Source organism: Monodelphis domestica, chromosome 5, assembly GCF_027887165.1.
Source record: "Monodelphis domestica isolate mMonDom1 chromosome 5, mMonDom1.pri, whole genome shotgun sequence".
NCBI lineage: Eukaryota > Metazoa > Chordata > Mammalia > Didelphimorphia > Didelphidae > Monodelphis > Monodelphis domestica.
Window position 1 is genome coordinate 266,287,379 of NC_077231.1, and position 16,029 is coordinate 266,303,407.

Here is a 16,029-nt window from a genome sequence, read left to right on the forward strand (position 1 = left end):
CAGCATTAGTTAGAGAACAGAATTAAGTAATTTTAGAACTTAAAGTGAATTTAGCAATGAGACTGATCAATGTTATCTTTTTACTGAAATGCTCATGGAATTAATGATTTAAATATGCTGAAGCAATAGACTGTAATATGTACAATGGCATTGAGAACAATGCTGGGTGCAAAGCAAGATTCACTGAGAGTTTATTAAAGGTAATATATGTCTGTGTGCCTTAGTTCCACTTTTGCTTCTGATTAAGTGACTAATAAACTAGAAACCAGTCTAGTTAAATGTGTCACATGCATGGATAGTCTCTATGATGTAAAAATGATGGCATATCTAATTCTTTTGTAACTAGGAAAATGCTTTAATTAACTTGATATAAACTTCAGGTGGGTAGAATCAATAATGAAACAGAATCATAATCTATTTCTATAAGAAAGCATTATTATGCATAATTTCAATGCTAAATTATTTTATAAAATGTTTTATCCTGATTTCTTAAAGTTATGCATCATACATGACCAATAACCTTATATCTCTAAGTGGCAACTTGGTACATTGGAAAGTATCCATAGTTTGGAGAGAGGGAACTTCAGTTCTAAATCTACTTTTCTCATTTATACCTGTGTGACTCTAGTTAAGGCATTTAAACTCTCTGGACCTGTTTTTTCAATGGAAAAATAAAAGGATAACTCTAGATGTCCTCTAAGATCCCTACCAGCTCTAAATTTAGGAGCTGATGAAAATGAAGCTTTTTCTTTGCCCATAACTTTTGTATTATGTTCATGAATAGTGCAGTATAAGCATACTCACTTGGCTGCATATTCAGCTACTTCTTATTACTGAAACCTATTCAAATATTTTCAGATAATTAATTTACAAATCTATACAACAAAGTCATACCACATAGACATGAATGAAATCTAACTGCTTTCATATAAATCTTTATAGATTATTCAAATAGTGGGAGGAATTTTATTTTCCTATCTTAGCTTGCCTTCATTGAGCACTCTAGAAGTAGACTCAGAAATATAATTAAGCAATCTATCATTAATCATTAAAATAAGAGAAAATAACATGCTGTGGCATTTTAAACTTTGTTTCATACCAAAACAGAAGTATCTTTAAAGGTGTTTCTTACAGAATGATTGTTAATTTAAATGTCCAGTGAAATACCATAGTATATAAGAAAAAAGAATATTTTAAGATTAGATAACCCTGGCCTTTGCCATCCAGCCACATTACAGATAGTGCCATGAGGGGATGATTTCACCTTACAATTAAGGAACTCTAATCATACTGTACATATGACTGCCAGAAGTTGATATTAAAGGTTTTGTGACCTCTTGAGACAAAGAATAGGGAAATGGTAAAAAATTATGTTAATTTCCATATATAAGAACCAGCTTGAACCAGAACTTTCCAAAACAAAATGTCATTTTTTAGAATGGTAAGGATTGCATTCTCTAAGGAAAGAACTCAGATGTCAGCACAATTAGCATTAATTGCAGTGAAATTTGAAAATCACTCAGTCTACTGAGTGCAGCAACTTTTCTTAGGGGATAAAGAAGCTTCCATGGGATACAGTATGGGCGATAAACTACAACCTCCCTCAAATACAGGTTTGTGAAGTAATATGATGAATACATTGAGGGGTGTGGTGAAAATGAGTCCAGTTGTACACTTAGACAACTGAAACTGACAGCATTGCAATTATTGCCACACCCACATAAACTGGTCCTTCCTAGAGGAATTTTCAGGTACATAAACTCTTTGGTGGGAGGAAGGAAATCTAGTAGTAAAGCTCCAATTTGAGAGGTAGCACGGGGTAATGTGCTTAGGCTGGTCTTACAGCCAGGAAATGTCCAGTTCCAATCTTCCCTCTACCTGGGCAATTCACATAATCTCTTGATTTTCTAGGCAACTCTCTAAGACTATATCTGGCAAAGAAGATGTTTTTCTACATTGTTAAAGGTAGTTCCCTAGCCTAGGCTTTCTCAAAACTATTGATAACAAAGAGCCTACCTACCTAAACCTCCCTACCTAAATCAAAAACCAATTCAGCTTACTTGTGACATGTATCTGAACTGGACCAATATCTTGAATAATATTCCTAAATTTTAGAAGAATAACATTCTCCTTTGCATATAAATCCTTATAAAGCATGTAAATTAAAGAAATCATTTTTGTCAACCTAAGTAACTGTCCTCAGATAGCAAAAATAGCTTTACAACATAACTGAGACATGTTTACCAAAATATTAAGATATAAGGACAAATCTGCATGTAATTTACACATGTTCACATGCATATAGTATACAGAGGCTCATATATTCATATTGTTGATCAGTCATGTCATGTTCAACTCTCTTTGACTGCATGGATCATAGTGTCCATGGGCACTTCTTGCAGAGACACTGGAGTCATTTCCCATTTCTTTCTTCAATGAGTTAAGGCAAACAGAAGTTAAATGACTTTCTAAAGGTCACACAGCTAGTAAATGTCTGCAGTCCAATATGAACTCAAGTCAGGAAGATTATAGTTTCAATGTTTTATCTACTGAGATCTAGTTGCCTTATATTTACATATCTGTGAAAGGGGATGCATGCATATTTCATGTATATATCTGTGTGTATCTATCGTGCCAATAGAGATATATAATATTCAATTAAGGCATAAGGACAAATGTATACACCTATATATATATATATGAATATATATTTATATCTATATCAACATAGGTATAGAAACACATATAGGATTATATATAAAGAGATCTAAATATAACTCTCCCAGAGTTCAGAAGTGATCTGATATCCAAATCACCTTAGGTGTCATTTCTTTGGAAATAGACACTTAATCCTTCAGACCAGGTTAGAACATTTATTTTACTTTAACATCCATTGATCAGAAAAAGATCCAGCAAAATCAATCATCTTATGTATTGGTTCATTCTCTGTCTAATCTTTAATTCTATTTATATAAAATTTTACAATGGCAATAGCTCCAGGATGTTACTTGTTTCATTCAATCATCCATCTATCCATGAAGTATATTTGTTTAAAAAGCAAAGTTGTGGGGACAGCTATGTGGCACAGTGAATTGAGAGCCAAGCCTAAAGACAAAATAGGTTCAAATCTGGCCTCAAACACTTCACAGCTGTGTGACTCTGGGAAAGTCCCTTAACTCCCATTGCCTAGCCCTTACCACTCTTCTGCCTTGGAACCAATACACAGTATTGATTCTAAGATGGAAGGCAAGAATTGAAAAAAAAATAAAAAGCAAATTTGTGCTATAGAAGATACAATGATGGTTGAAAACATGGCCACTGAACTTAAGAAACTTATTTTCTGCTAGTAGGAAGAAGGGATGGGGAGTAAGGCAAGTACATAAATAACAATAGCAGCAAAAACACTATTAGAATTTTGAACATTTTATGTGGTTTCAGAGGTTGAAATCATAGCTATTTGTGGAGATCAGGAAAAGTTTTTCAAAACCTGTAACATAAAGGCTGGACTTGAAGTTCAGGGAGGATTTCAGAATGAAAAGTGGTGGAGGCAGGGGTAAGTATTCCAGGTGGTTGAAACCGTAGTGATGGCACAGGGGACTGGTAATCATGAGCCCCTTGTGAAGAAGAATAGTGAATAATTCAATTTGGCTAAAGGAGTGGACGTAAACAACGCAGAAATAAAAAATATTGCTAACAATGCACGTTGAGGAAAATATGGAGGGCCCCCCAAAATAAGAATATAGAAGAGAAGTGAAATTCAATGAACAATGCTAAAGTCTTGAAGATTTGGAAACAGAAGAGTGATTTTACCTGACCTGTTGTATAGACAGATTAATATGGCAGTTATCAATAGGATGGGATTGCAGGTATGTTAGGCAGTCCAGGTTAGTGGTGATGAGATCCTGTATCAGAGTGATGATGTGAAAATTAAAAGAAGTAGGTAGTTGTGAGAGGTTTAAAGAGGTAGAATTCATAGTTTTAATAACCACTGAAAACTCAAAAGGGTCTTAAACACTTGAAAAATGAAAGATGTAAAAATATTATGAGATAAATTACCAGCTTACAAATGGATGTTAATGGGATATGAATTAGAGAGGAAGATAATAGATATCTGTTCATTCAAAAAGAAATTTAAGTAATGTGTGTCTTGCTAAGGCTTCAGAGATAGCAAATAACCAAATAAAATAAGAGATCTTCTGCCCATAACTAAAAAAAATCAAATCAATTACAAAATTGGTTGCTGGGCCAAAAGTCATATTTAACAAGTATTTTTGAAACTCTGCACATTTTCATAGAAATGTAAATGATGAAATATTTCCTATGATAGGTAGAGAAAACTTAATTTCACCCCAAATTAGTTGAAATAATACTGTATTTCAGAATAATAGAAATCAGACATCACTTAGGCTTTCTTGATAAATAGATATATAACAATGGAAGCATGCATAGTGTGAGTATCTTATTATTTCAGCAGTTTTAAAAATCATATTCATGTGATGGCAAAGAAGATATTTCAGTAAAATTCATAGGAAAAGTTGGGATTAGTATTGCTATGAATAAAAAAGTTCTTGGAGCAATAAAAGCCACTTTTAGTCATAAATTATTGGTCATTTAATGCTTTCCCACTGGGTTCTCCTGCTGTGCTTGTCATGGCTAGGTTCTTGTGACATAGCCAATTTTCCTACTTTTGTGCTTTTCTGTTAGAACTTAAATATTATTTAAATGTGCTTGATTAACTGAACTGCTACAAAACCGAAAGGAACAGTGTTTAAGCCCAGGTGCTATGATCTATTTAAGAAGAAAGTCTCACACATCACCATAATTTGTGAATTAAAAGGCAAGCTTGCAATCTGTTAGAAATTTCAGTGAAAATTCTAAGCAACATTAATATACCATTCTATTTTTTTTGCAATGTCTCTTGCAGAAGTGAAAAACATAGCTTATGTAGGGTTTGTTTTTAAAATATTTAGTGGTTATTCAAAGGTACACTCTCCAAATTTTGTTATTTTTATTTTTATTCTGACTTTTTTTCCATACCTAAAATCTTTTAAGACCTGAATGTATTCTTTCCTTCTAATCTAATTCTAGGTTTTCTGATTAAATCATAAGTTATTTGAAGCCAGATTATTTCCTTTATTCATTTGTAGGTGAAATGGCTCATCATTTCCAGATAATCTCACTCTCAATTATTTTCTACATTTTTCCTGTTATGCCAAGTTTCTATATTTCAGCCAAAATTTTATGTACAAAAATTTACAACTTCAGTTCCACTTTAAGGTGATTGTTATAGTTCTCATCATTTGAAATCATGCTTTCCCTCTGCATTCTACTGCAAATTTCATAATTTACAAAGACTAAATAATGCACTTGCTAGGAAAAGATTCATAAGGAATACTTCTTTCTAAATGTAGTCAAAAGCAAATAAACAGGAGCCGTGCTAGTATTAATACAGAGTTTATCATTACTTCAGAGTTTTAAAGACTGGAAATAGAATTTATGTCACTAATTTGTGGAATGTCGAAAGCTATAGTGCATGAATACAATAGAATATTACAAAATTGTAAGAAATCATGACTATTATGAATACAGAGAAATGAGGGAAGAATTATGGAAATGCAAAGACTGAAATAAATACTATCAGAAAAATAGTATGCATAAGGAAAACAATTACTTTAATCAAAACGGAATTCTGTTACATCACTGTAATGACAACTTTGGCTCCTTACTCTTTGGAAAAAAAGTAATGTCTGTCTTTCAGGGATGAAAGAGAGAAAGAAAAAAAGAAAGTGAGACATAGCAAGAGGAAAGGAGAGGGAACAGAAGGACAGAGGGAGGGATGGAGAAAGGGAGGGAGGAAGAAAAAGAAAGGAAAGAAAGAGAAAAGAGACATAAAGGAAAATGGAGTTGAATGTAGTGAAAGAAGGAAGGAAAGAAGAGAGAAAGAAAAACATATAGATACGTGATGTCAAAATTTTAAAAATAAAACTTAGTTTAAAATAAAGAGTTTAAAAATATTTCACTCGAACAAAATTTTTGAAAATAAGTCAGTAGATAATTTGATGAATCTTCTTTTGAATTCTAACTTTTATTGCTAAGATATTTTAGACAGAGTGCTATCCATGCCAATCTGTATATCCTTCATCCAAAATCATTGCTCTTTGCTTCCAGACATCATGGAACTCACCAAAAATACCATCTGATTCTCAAAATTTTAATTATATTTTACCTTCAGCCAAGATTCACAACCCAAGCTTGATAATGGAATTACACTAACATCTTCCAATATGCCTTTTACTTGCAAATTTTATTTAATAGTAAACTCAGTTCAACATATTTATTAAACACCTGCTATGGGGCAAGGCACTATTTGAAGATATACAACTTCTTTGGATTTCCTGGAGAGTGGTGAATGCTTTACTGTGATGATTCTTACTGTCATTAATGATAAACAGCTACTCATTATTGAACTTCTTTTTTTATTCAAAGAAACCTCTACAGAATAAAAATTCTTTTTTGAAATAATTCTCCAGACTTGACATTCTATTCACCTAGTTACTCTTAAAGAGGGTAGATATATTGGGGATTTGAAATAAGATATTTGAACTTCAAATTTAGAGTTATTTCTATTGTAATACTCTGTATTTCTAAATGTGGACTGTTGTCACTACTTTATTGTATGTATTTATAAAATGTGGATGCATATGTCAAGAAACATATATATATATATATATATATATATATAACTAAACTAGTTAGGGTCATGGCTCTTGGTAAGAATAAAATGAATAAATAGAAAGAATTTGAGAGGAAAAAAATGGATGAGATCAGAATTCATGAAGAGAACAGTGTCTGGGAAGACAATCAAAATTTTTTAAGAATATTGGAGCAGAGTTTAATGATTTTTTGGACCCTTACCTTCCATCTTAGAATCAATGTGTGTACTGTTTCTAAGGCAGAATAATGCTAAGGGTTAGGTAATAGGGGTTATGTGACTTGCCCAGGGTCACACAGCTAGGAAGTGTCTGAGGCCAGATTTGAATCCATGACCTCCCATCTCTAGACCTGACTCTCAATCCATTGAGCCATCCATCTTCCTCCTTAATGATTTTTTAGAGGTTTTTGCAGATACTAGCAAGATATTCATTCTTAATCTGTAAGTCAATGGAGGACAATTTAAGGCATTCCAAATTTACAGATTTACTGATGTGAAAATTGGATTTGGCTCTGCTCTGATTTTAACAATGAATCATGCAGGAGACTTCAGACTGCTTTCCTTTTAGATGGTCATGTGGTGAGTTATAAAGCTAACTCCCCTTTTCCTTGGCTTTCTGGATAGGCCCCTTAGTCGAGGCCTCTGAACTCCTCCCTGGCTCAGATCAGGCCTGAGCAGATCAATTCCCTTTTTTTTTTCTCTCTCTCCTTTTCTCTCTTCCTTAATATCTTCCCTCTATTGTAAAATAAACTACCATTAAATTCCATTTTACTTTAGTAATTTATTTTGGGATTTAGAAATTAAATCCCTGGTGACCACCAATAATAATATTCAATCCAACCATAAATTAAACACTGATTCAACACAACATGTTTCTATTGAAGGCCAGTAGTATCAAACAGCAATTATACTTAAACTAAACTACATAGGCTTCCTTGCTGACTTCATATTGACTTAGACAACCAAATATTACTATTTTTTGTTTTAATGCAGTTTCACTTATTTTGTTAAATATTTCACAAGTATATTTTAATTTGGCTTATGCAGTTTTTGACTCCTCTGCTTTAGACATAATTTTGAAACATGAAGATAAAGAAGGGAACAATGTGGAGATATCATGGTAAAAAAAAAGGCATTTAATTTGTTTTTTTTTTAAATATATTTTATTTGATCATTTCCAAGCATTATTCGTTAAAGACATAGATCATTTTCTTTTCCTCCCCCCCACCCCCCATAGCCGACGCGTAAGTCCACTGGGCATTAGATGTTTTCTTGATTTGAACCCATTGCTTTGTTGATAGTATTTGCATTAGAGTGTTCATTTAGAGTCTATCCTCTGTCATGTCCCCTCAACCTCTGTATTCAGGCAGTTGCTTTTTCTCGGTGTTTCCACTCCCATAGTTTATCCTTTGCTTATGAATGGTGTTTTTTTCTCCTGGATCCCTGCAAGTTGTTCAGGGACATTACACCGCCACTAATGGAGAAGTCCATTACGTTCGATTATACCACAGTGTATTAGTCTCTGTGTACAATGTTCTCCTGGTTCTGCTCCTCTCGCTCTGCATCACTTCCTGGAGGTTGTTCCAGTCTCCATGGAACTTCTCCACTTTATTATTCCTTTTAGCACAATAGTACTCCATCACCAACATATACCACAGTTTGTTCAGCCATTCCCCAATTGATGGGCATCCCCTCGTTTTCCAGTTTTGGGCCACCACAAAGAGCGCAGCTATGAATATTTTTGTACAAGTCTTTGTGTCCATTATCTCTTTGGGGTACAGACCCAGCAGTGCTATGGCTGGGTCAAAAGGTAGATATTCTTTTGTCGCCCTTTGGGCATAGTTCCAAATTGCCCTCCAGAATGGTTGGATCAGTTCACAACTCCACCAGCAATGAATTAATGTCCCTACTTTGCCACATCCCCTCCAGCATTCATTACTTTCCTTTGCTGTTATGTTAGCCAATCTGCTAGGTGTGAGGTGATACCTCAGAGTTGTTTTGATTTGCATCTCTCTGATTATAAGAGATGTAGAACACTTCTTCATGTGCTTGTTGATAGCTTTGATCTCTTTATCTGAGAACTGCCTAACCATGTCCCTTGCCCATTTATCAACTGGAGAATGGCCCGACCTTTTGTACAATTGATTTAGCTCATTATAAATATGAGTAATTAAACCTTTGTCAGAGGCTTCTATGAAGATCTTTTCCCAATTTGTTGTTTCCCTTCTGATTTTAGCCACATTGGTTTTGTTTGTATAAAAGCCTTTTAGTTTGATGTAGTCAAAATTATTTATTTTACATTTTGTGATTCTTTCTATATCTTGCTTGGTTTTAAAGCCTTTCCCCTCCCAAAGGTCTGACATGTATACTATTCTGTGTTTACCCAATTTACTTATGGTTTCCTTCTTTATGTTTAAGTCACTCACCCATTTTGAATTTATCTTGGTGTAGGGTGTGAGGTGTTGATCTATTCCTAGTCTCTCCCACACTGTCTTCCAATTTTCCCAGCAGTTTTTATCGAATAGTGGATTTTTGTCCCAAAAGCTGGGATCTTTGGGTTTATCGTATACTGTCTTGCTGAGGTCGCTTTCCCCCAGTCTATTCCACTGATCTTCCTTTCTGTTTCTTAGCCAGTACCAAATTGTTTTGATGACTGCTGCTTTGTAATATAGTTTTAGGTCAGGGACTGCAAGGCCCCCATCATATGTGTTTTTTTTCATTATTTCCCTGGATATCCTTGATCTTTTGTTCTTCCAAATGAACTTTGTTATGGTTTTTTCTAAATCAGTGAAGAAGTATTTTGGTAGTTCAATGGGTATGGCACTAAATAGATAAATAAGTTTGGGTAGGATGGTCATTTTTATTATATTGGCTCGTCCTATCCATGAGCAGTTAATGTTTTTCCATTTGTTCAAGTCTAGTTTTAGTTGTGTGGCGAGTGTTTTCTAGTTGTGTTCATATAGTTCCTGTGTTTGTCTTGGGAGATAGATTCCTAGGTATTTTATTTTGTCTAAGGTGATTTTGAATGGGATTTCTCTTTCTAGTTCTTGCTGCTGAGCTGTGTTGGAGATATATAGAAAAGCTGATGATTTATGTGGGTTTATTTTGTATCCTGCAACTTTGCTAAAGTTGTTGATTATTTCAATTAGCTTTTTGGTTGAATCTCTAGGATTCTTTAAGTAGACCATCATGTCATCCGCAAAGAGTGATAACTTAGTCTCCTCCTTGCCTATTTTGATGCCTTCAATTCCTTTATCTTCTCTAATTGCTACTGCTAGTGTTTCTAGTACAATGTCAAATAGTAGAGGTGATAATGGGCATCCTTGTTTCACTCCTGATCTTATTGGGAATGCATCTAGTTTATCCCCATTGCAGATGATATTAGCTGTTGGTTTTAGATATATACTGTTTATTATTTTTAGGAATGACCCTTCTATTCCTATGCTTTCTAGTGTTTTTAATAGGAATGGGTGTTGTATTTTATCAAAGGCTTTTTCTGCATCTATTGAGATAATCATGTGGTTCTTGCTAGTTTGCTTGTTGATGTGGTCAATTATGTGCATGGTTTTCCTAATGTTGAACCAGCCCTGCATCCCTGGTATGAATCCTACTTGATCATGGTGAATGATCCTTCTGATCACTTGCTGGAGTCTTTTTGCTAGTATCCTATTTAAGATTTTTGCATCTATATTCATTAGGGAGATTGGCCTATAGTTTTCTTTCTCTGTTTTTGACCTGCCTGGTTTTGGAATCAGTACCATGTTTGTGTCGTAAAAGGAGTTTGGTAGAACTCCCTCTTTGCTTGTTATGTCAAATAGTTTGTATAGTATTGGGATTAACTGTTCTCTGAATGTTTGATAGAATTCACAGGTGAATCCATCAGGCCCTGGGGATTTTTTCTTAGGAAGTTCTTTGATGGCTTGATGGATTTCAATTTCTGATATGGGATTATTTAAGAATTCTATTTCCTCTTCTGTTAGTCTAGGCAGTTTGTATTTTTGTATATTTTCATCCATTTCTCCTAAATTGGTGTATTTATTGCCATATAATTGGGCAAAGTAATTTCTAATGATTGCCTTAATTTCCTCCTCATTGGAGGTGCTGTCCCCCTTTTCATCTTTAATGCTGTGAATTTGCTTTTCTTCCTTCCTTTTTTAAATTAGATTGACCAGTACTTTGTCTATTTTGTTTGTTTTTTCAAAGTACCAGCTTCTTGTCTTATTTATTAAATCAATAGTTCTATCACTTTCGATTTTATTAATTTCTCCCTTAATTTTTAGGATTTCTAATTTGGTTTTCTGCTGGGGGTTTTTAATTTGATCGCTTTCGAGTTTTTTCAATTGCATTTCCAATTGATTGATCTCTGCTCTCCCTTGTTTGTTAATATAAGCTTTCAGGGATATGAATTTGCCTCTGATTACCGCTTTGGCTGCATCCCAAAAGGTTTGAAAGGATGTTTCGCCATTGTCGTTTTCCTTGATGAAATTATTAATTGTTTCTATGATTTCTTCTTTAACTAAAAGGTTTTGGAGTATCATATTGTTTAATTTGTTCAATTGGTTTTAGATTTGGTTTTCCATGTACCATTACTAATCATTATTTTTATTGCCTTGTGATCTGAGAAGGATGCATTCATTATTTCTGCTTTTTTGCATTTGTATGCTATGTTTCTGTGACCTAATGTATGGTCAATTTTTGTGAATGTGCCATGTGGTGCTGAGAAGAAGGTGTATTCCTTTTTATCCCTATTTATTTTTCTCCATATGTCTATTAATTCTAATTTTTCTAAGATTTCATTCACTTCTTTTACCTCTTTCTTATTTATTTTTTTATTTGATTTATCTAAATTTGATAATGGTTGGTTTAAGTCTCCCACTAGTATGGTTTTATTGTCTATTTCTTCCTTCAATTCTCCTAGTTTCTCCATTAGAAATTTGGGTGCTATATTATTTGGTGCATACATGTTGATTAATGATATTTCCTCGTTGTCTAGAGTCCCTTTTAACAAAATATAATCACCTTCCCTATCCCTTTTGATCAGGTCTATTTTTGCATTGGCTTTATCAGATATCATGATTACCACTCCTGCCTTCTTTCTATCAGTTGAGGCCCAGAAGGTCTTACTCCATCCTTTAATTCTGACCTTGTGGGTGTCAACCCGCCTCATGTGTGTTTCTTGAAGACAACATATGGTAGGGTTTTGGATTCTAATCCATTCTGCTATTCGTCTACGTTTTATGGGTGAGTTCATCCCATTCACGTTCAAAGTTATGATTGTCATTTGTGGACTCCCTGGCATTTTGATTGCCTTCCCTAATTCTAACCTTTTCTTCTTCGGCTCTACCTTTTAGTCCAGTGATTTACTTTGAATCAGTCCCCTTGTCCCCTCCCTTGATGTTTCCCTTTTTAGTCCCTCTCTTTTTCTTCCCTCCCCCTCCCCCCTCTCTTTCCCTCCCTTTTTGTTCTCCCTCTCCCCCTCCCCCCTCTCTTTCCCTCCCTTTTTGTTCTCCCTCTCCCCCTCCCCCCCTCGGTTTTCCCTTCTCCTTACCCTTGTTGGGTAAGATAGAATTCAAGATCCCAATGGATCTGGATGTTTTTCCCTCTCAGAGTTGATTTCCCTGAGATTGAGGTTTAAGTAAAAAAAAAATCCCTCTCTTCCTCTCCTTCTTATAGGAGTTTTCTTCCCCTCCCCTTCCCCTGTGAATCTTTGTGTGAGAACCATTATTCTATTTGGTCTTTCTTTACCCCCTATTTATACATTACATTTTCCCCACATATTAGTATACATAGATTGATATAAATGTAGTCCTTATAGAAGAGAGTTTGAGTAAAAGAAAATAACATTTTTCCCCTTTCCTTAATATTTACCTTTTCAGGTATTCCTTGCTCTTTGATTTTTGGTATCAAACTTTCCACAGAGTTCTGGTCTTTTCTTTGCAAAAAGTTGGAAGTCTTCTATTTTGTTGAATGCCCATACTTTCCCTTGGAAGTATATAGTCAGTTTTGCTGGGTAGCTGATTCTTGGTTGGAGACCCAGCTCTCTTGCCTTTCTGAAGATCATGTTCCATGCCTTACGATCATTCAGAGTAGAACTTGCAAGGTCTTGTGTGACCCTGATTGGCATTCCTTTATATCTAAATTGTCTTTTTCTGGCTTCCTGTAGGATTTTTTCTTTTGTTTGATAGCTTTGGAATTTGGCAATTACATTCCTGGGAGTTGTCTTCTGGGGGTTTAGTGTAGAAGGTGTTCTGTGAGCTCTGTCAGTGGCTGTATTGCCCCCTTGTTCTAGAATCTCTGGGCAATTTTCTTTGATTATATCTTGTATCACCATGTCCAGTTTGGTGTTTATTTCTGGCTTTTCTGGGAGTCCAATTATTCTTAAATTTTCTCTTCTCCCTCTATTTTCCAGATCTATCACCTTGTCGGTGAGATATTTTATGTTCTCTTCTAATTTCTTGGTGTTTTGGCTTTGCTTTATTAGTTCTTGCTTTAAAGCCTGGTTTTCTTTTACAGTTTGGTCAAACTGGTTTTGTAGATGCGTGAATTTCTTTTGCATTATTTCCCACTTTTCCTCCCAGAGGGCTTCCATCTTTTTGGTCATTTCTGATTCAAATTCTTCATGGGTTTGTGGAGAGTTTCTATTTCCTTTGGAAGATTTTGGAGAATTTTCTTGTATATCTTCTTCTATCTGCTCTGTATTTTGTATTTTGGCTCCATAGAATGTGTCCAAAGTCGGCCCTTTCTTCTTATTTTTCTTGGTATTTTGGGGCTTCTGTGCTTCTGTGGAGTTTGCTGCCATCTCTGAATGTGGAGGATTAGCTTTTCTTATCTCTGTCTGGTGATCAGAGGCTTTAGTCTGGGGCAGATTGTCCCTTCTATGAGCTTTCCCTGGGTTAAACTGAATATGCCTCACTGGAACTGGAATGGAAGGGTCAGACCACGAGGCCACACTCTCCCCCTGGCTCGCTTTCTGGAAGTTGCCTTCAGAATCGCTGGCCGTGAGGCTGTTTCGTCGGCCTTCGGGGGGATGGGCTGCAGCTTCCCCAAGCTCTGAGGGCAGGGACTTTCACTGAGACTTGGATAGCAGGATCCAGCCCGTGAGGCTGTTTTGCCGCCCTGAGGGTTGCTGTTGTTTCGACCAGCTCTCTGCAGCAGAAGCCCCAGGCAGTAACTTTCACCCGGACTCCGGTAGAAGGCCCTGAGGGTTGTTGTTCCGAGGACCCTGCTCTCTGAGCCTGGCCTGGCTGCGGCTTCCCGGAGCCTTGGACTCTGCGCTCCTACCCCTGAGGTCCGAGTGATCTCGGGTTCTGGCTTTTGAGGGGAGCCGTACCTTTTGAACCGGGTCCAGGTCCAGGAGGAGGGTTCCCAGGGTCTGTGCTGTTGATCGTTTTGAATTTCGGCACCTTAGGAGCTTATAGTTTGAGATCGGTCGGGAAGGGTTTTCCGGAGATCTGAGCTTTAGCTTTCTCTAAGCCGCCATCTTAACCGGAAGGCATTTAATTTGTAAGTAGAAGATATTGAAAAACTAGCCAAGGGTCAGGGCAAAAACATTTTATGGATTGGGAAAGATAGGGAATAAAAGTGATTTTGAAGTCAATCTTCAAAAATATTCAATTAAAAAATTGATGCTACAGGTAAGCCACAGGGAGAAATAGCTCAGAGAATAATATGCATAAATAATGAAGATGGAAATGTGAAAAGATAAAATATTTCAAGGAAAGCATAGCAGAAACTCTTGAATGAACTCTCAGAAGAATCCTCACAGATCCTAAGAGAGATGAAGGGGAGGAATGACCAGAGAACAGACAGCAGGGTACCACTTAATTATCTCTTTCTTTGCACTATGTAATATCCCAGAGGGGGGAAAATAATTAACTCACCTTATGAACTGTGTATCCAACCTTTTGAACTATACAAGCATGTCCAAAGTCAACAGCAGTGACCTAAATTAGAAGCCCTATTTCCATTCTAAAGCACAATAATAAAAAATCCTATTGATGTGCCCTGCATTAGGCAACAAGCACTTAGCAATTGCTCATGTATAGTCAGCATTTTAAGTAGTTTTTCAAATGTCTTTGCAATTTGTTAGCAATGGGGGTAATTTAGTGATCCTTAGTACTCCATAATTATATCCCATCTATAAGTTTGATGTACCAATAGCATATCATCATCCAGCATTCACACGAAATTTAAAAGATATCACAGAACACATTATAGCTACTCCTTGCTCAGATGGTATTAAATCAAACTATTCCAACCCTTCCCTCACCCATAAAGGGTTCTACAGATAATTGAAACTTTGGAACATATTTATCAACATCTTCTAAGACCTGAAATTTAGAATATGAAAGGATTCCAAAACTAAATTCTTTAAAACTAGAATATTTTTACATGTTTTTTATCACATAAATCATGTTTATCAGTTTGAGTAATTCTTCATCACTTTTCTGTTTCATAGATTATAACAACGGAAGAAAGATAGAAAAATAATTCATGTGTATTTAAAAACATCTTCAGTTATTACTTTTTAGCAGCTAGAGCCAGATGAAAAATCAAATAGGAAATATAAATTAAAACACATGTATTTAGTGATAGTAAAAAAAAAATGAAACACGATTGGAGAAAAACCGAATTGTGATAAATACAACAGAATATTACTACATTTAAAATGATATAAAAGTTGAAAGATCCAGGAGAAAACTCAAATGAGCTGATGCAAAGTGAAAGCAGAAAAATAAAGAAAACAATATATAGATAAGGGTTCTTAAAAGTTTAAATTTAAAAGTTGTTTTTGTTTTTTTTTTAATCTGTCATGAACCTTTTTAGCAATTTGGTAAAGTCTATGGGGGTCCTTTCTCAAAAAATGTTTTTTAAATAATTGAAGGAAATGCTAATTTGAGTTGGAAGTTAATGAAAATAAAGATGCATTTCCCCCCAGCTAAGTTCATATCTATGGACGTGGTACAGGATAGTGTAAATTAAGAATCACTAAGATGAACCATTATTACAGGATTGTTAATGAAAAGAAAAAGCAAATGACAACCTTACACCATGTAATTATAATGACCAAGCTTACTTTGATAAAGAAATGAGAAAATATACCTTCCTCTCTTCTTTGCAGAAGAGTGGGGAGAGAGAAGATTTTGTAGAGATTTAGCTGTTTTTTTTTAATCTTTACCTTCCATATTAGAATCAAAACTGCATTGCTTCCAAGGCAGAAGAGTGGTTAAGAGCTAGGCAATAGGGGTTAAGTGACTTACTCAGAGTCACACAGCTAAGAAGTGTTAGGGGCTAAATTTGAACCCAGGGCCTCATGT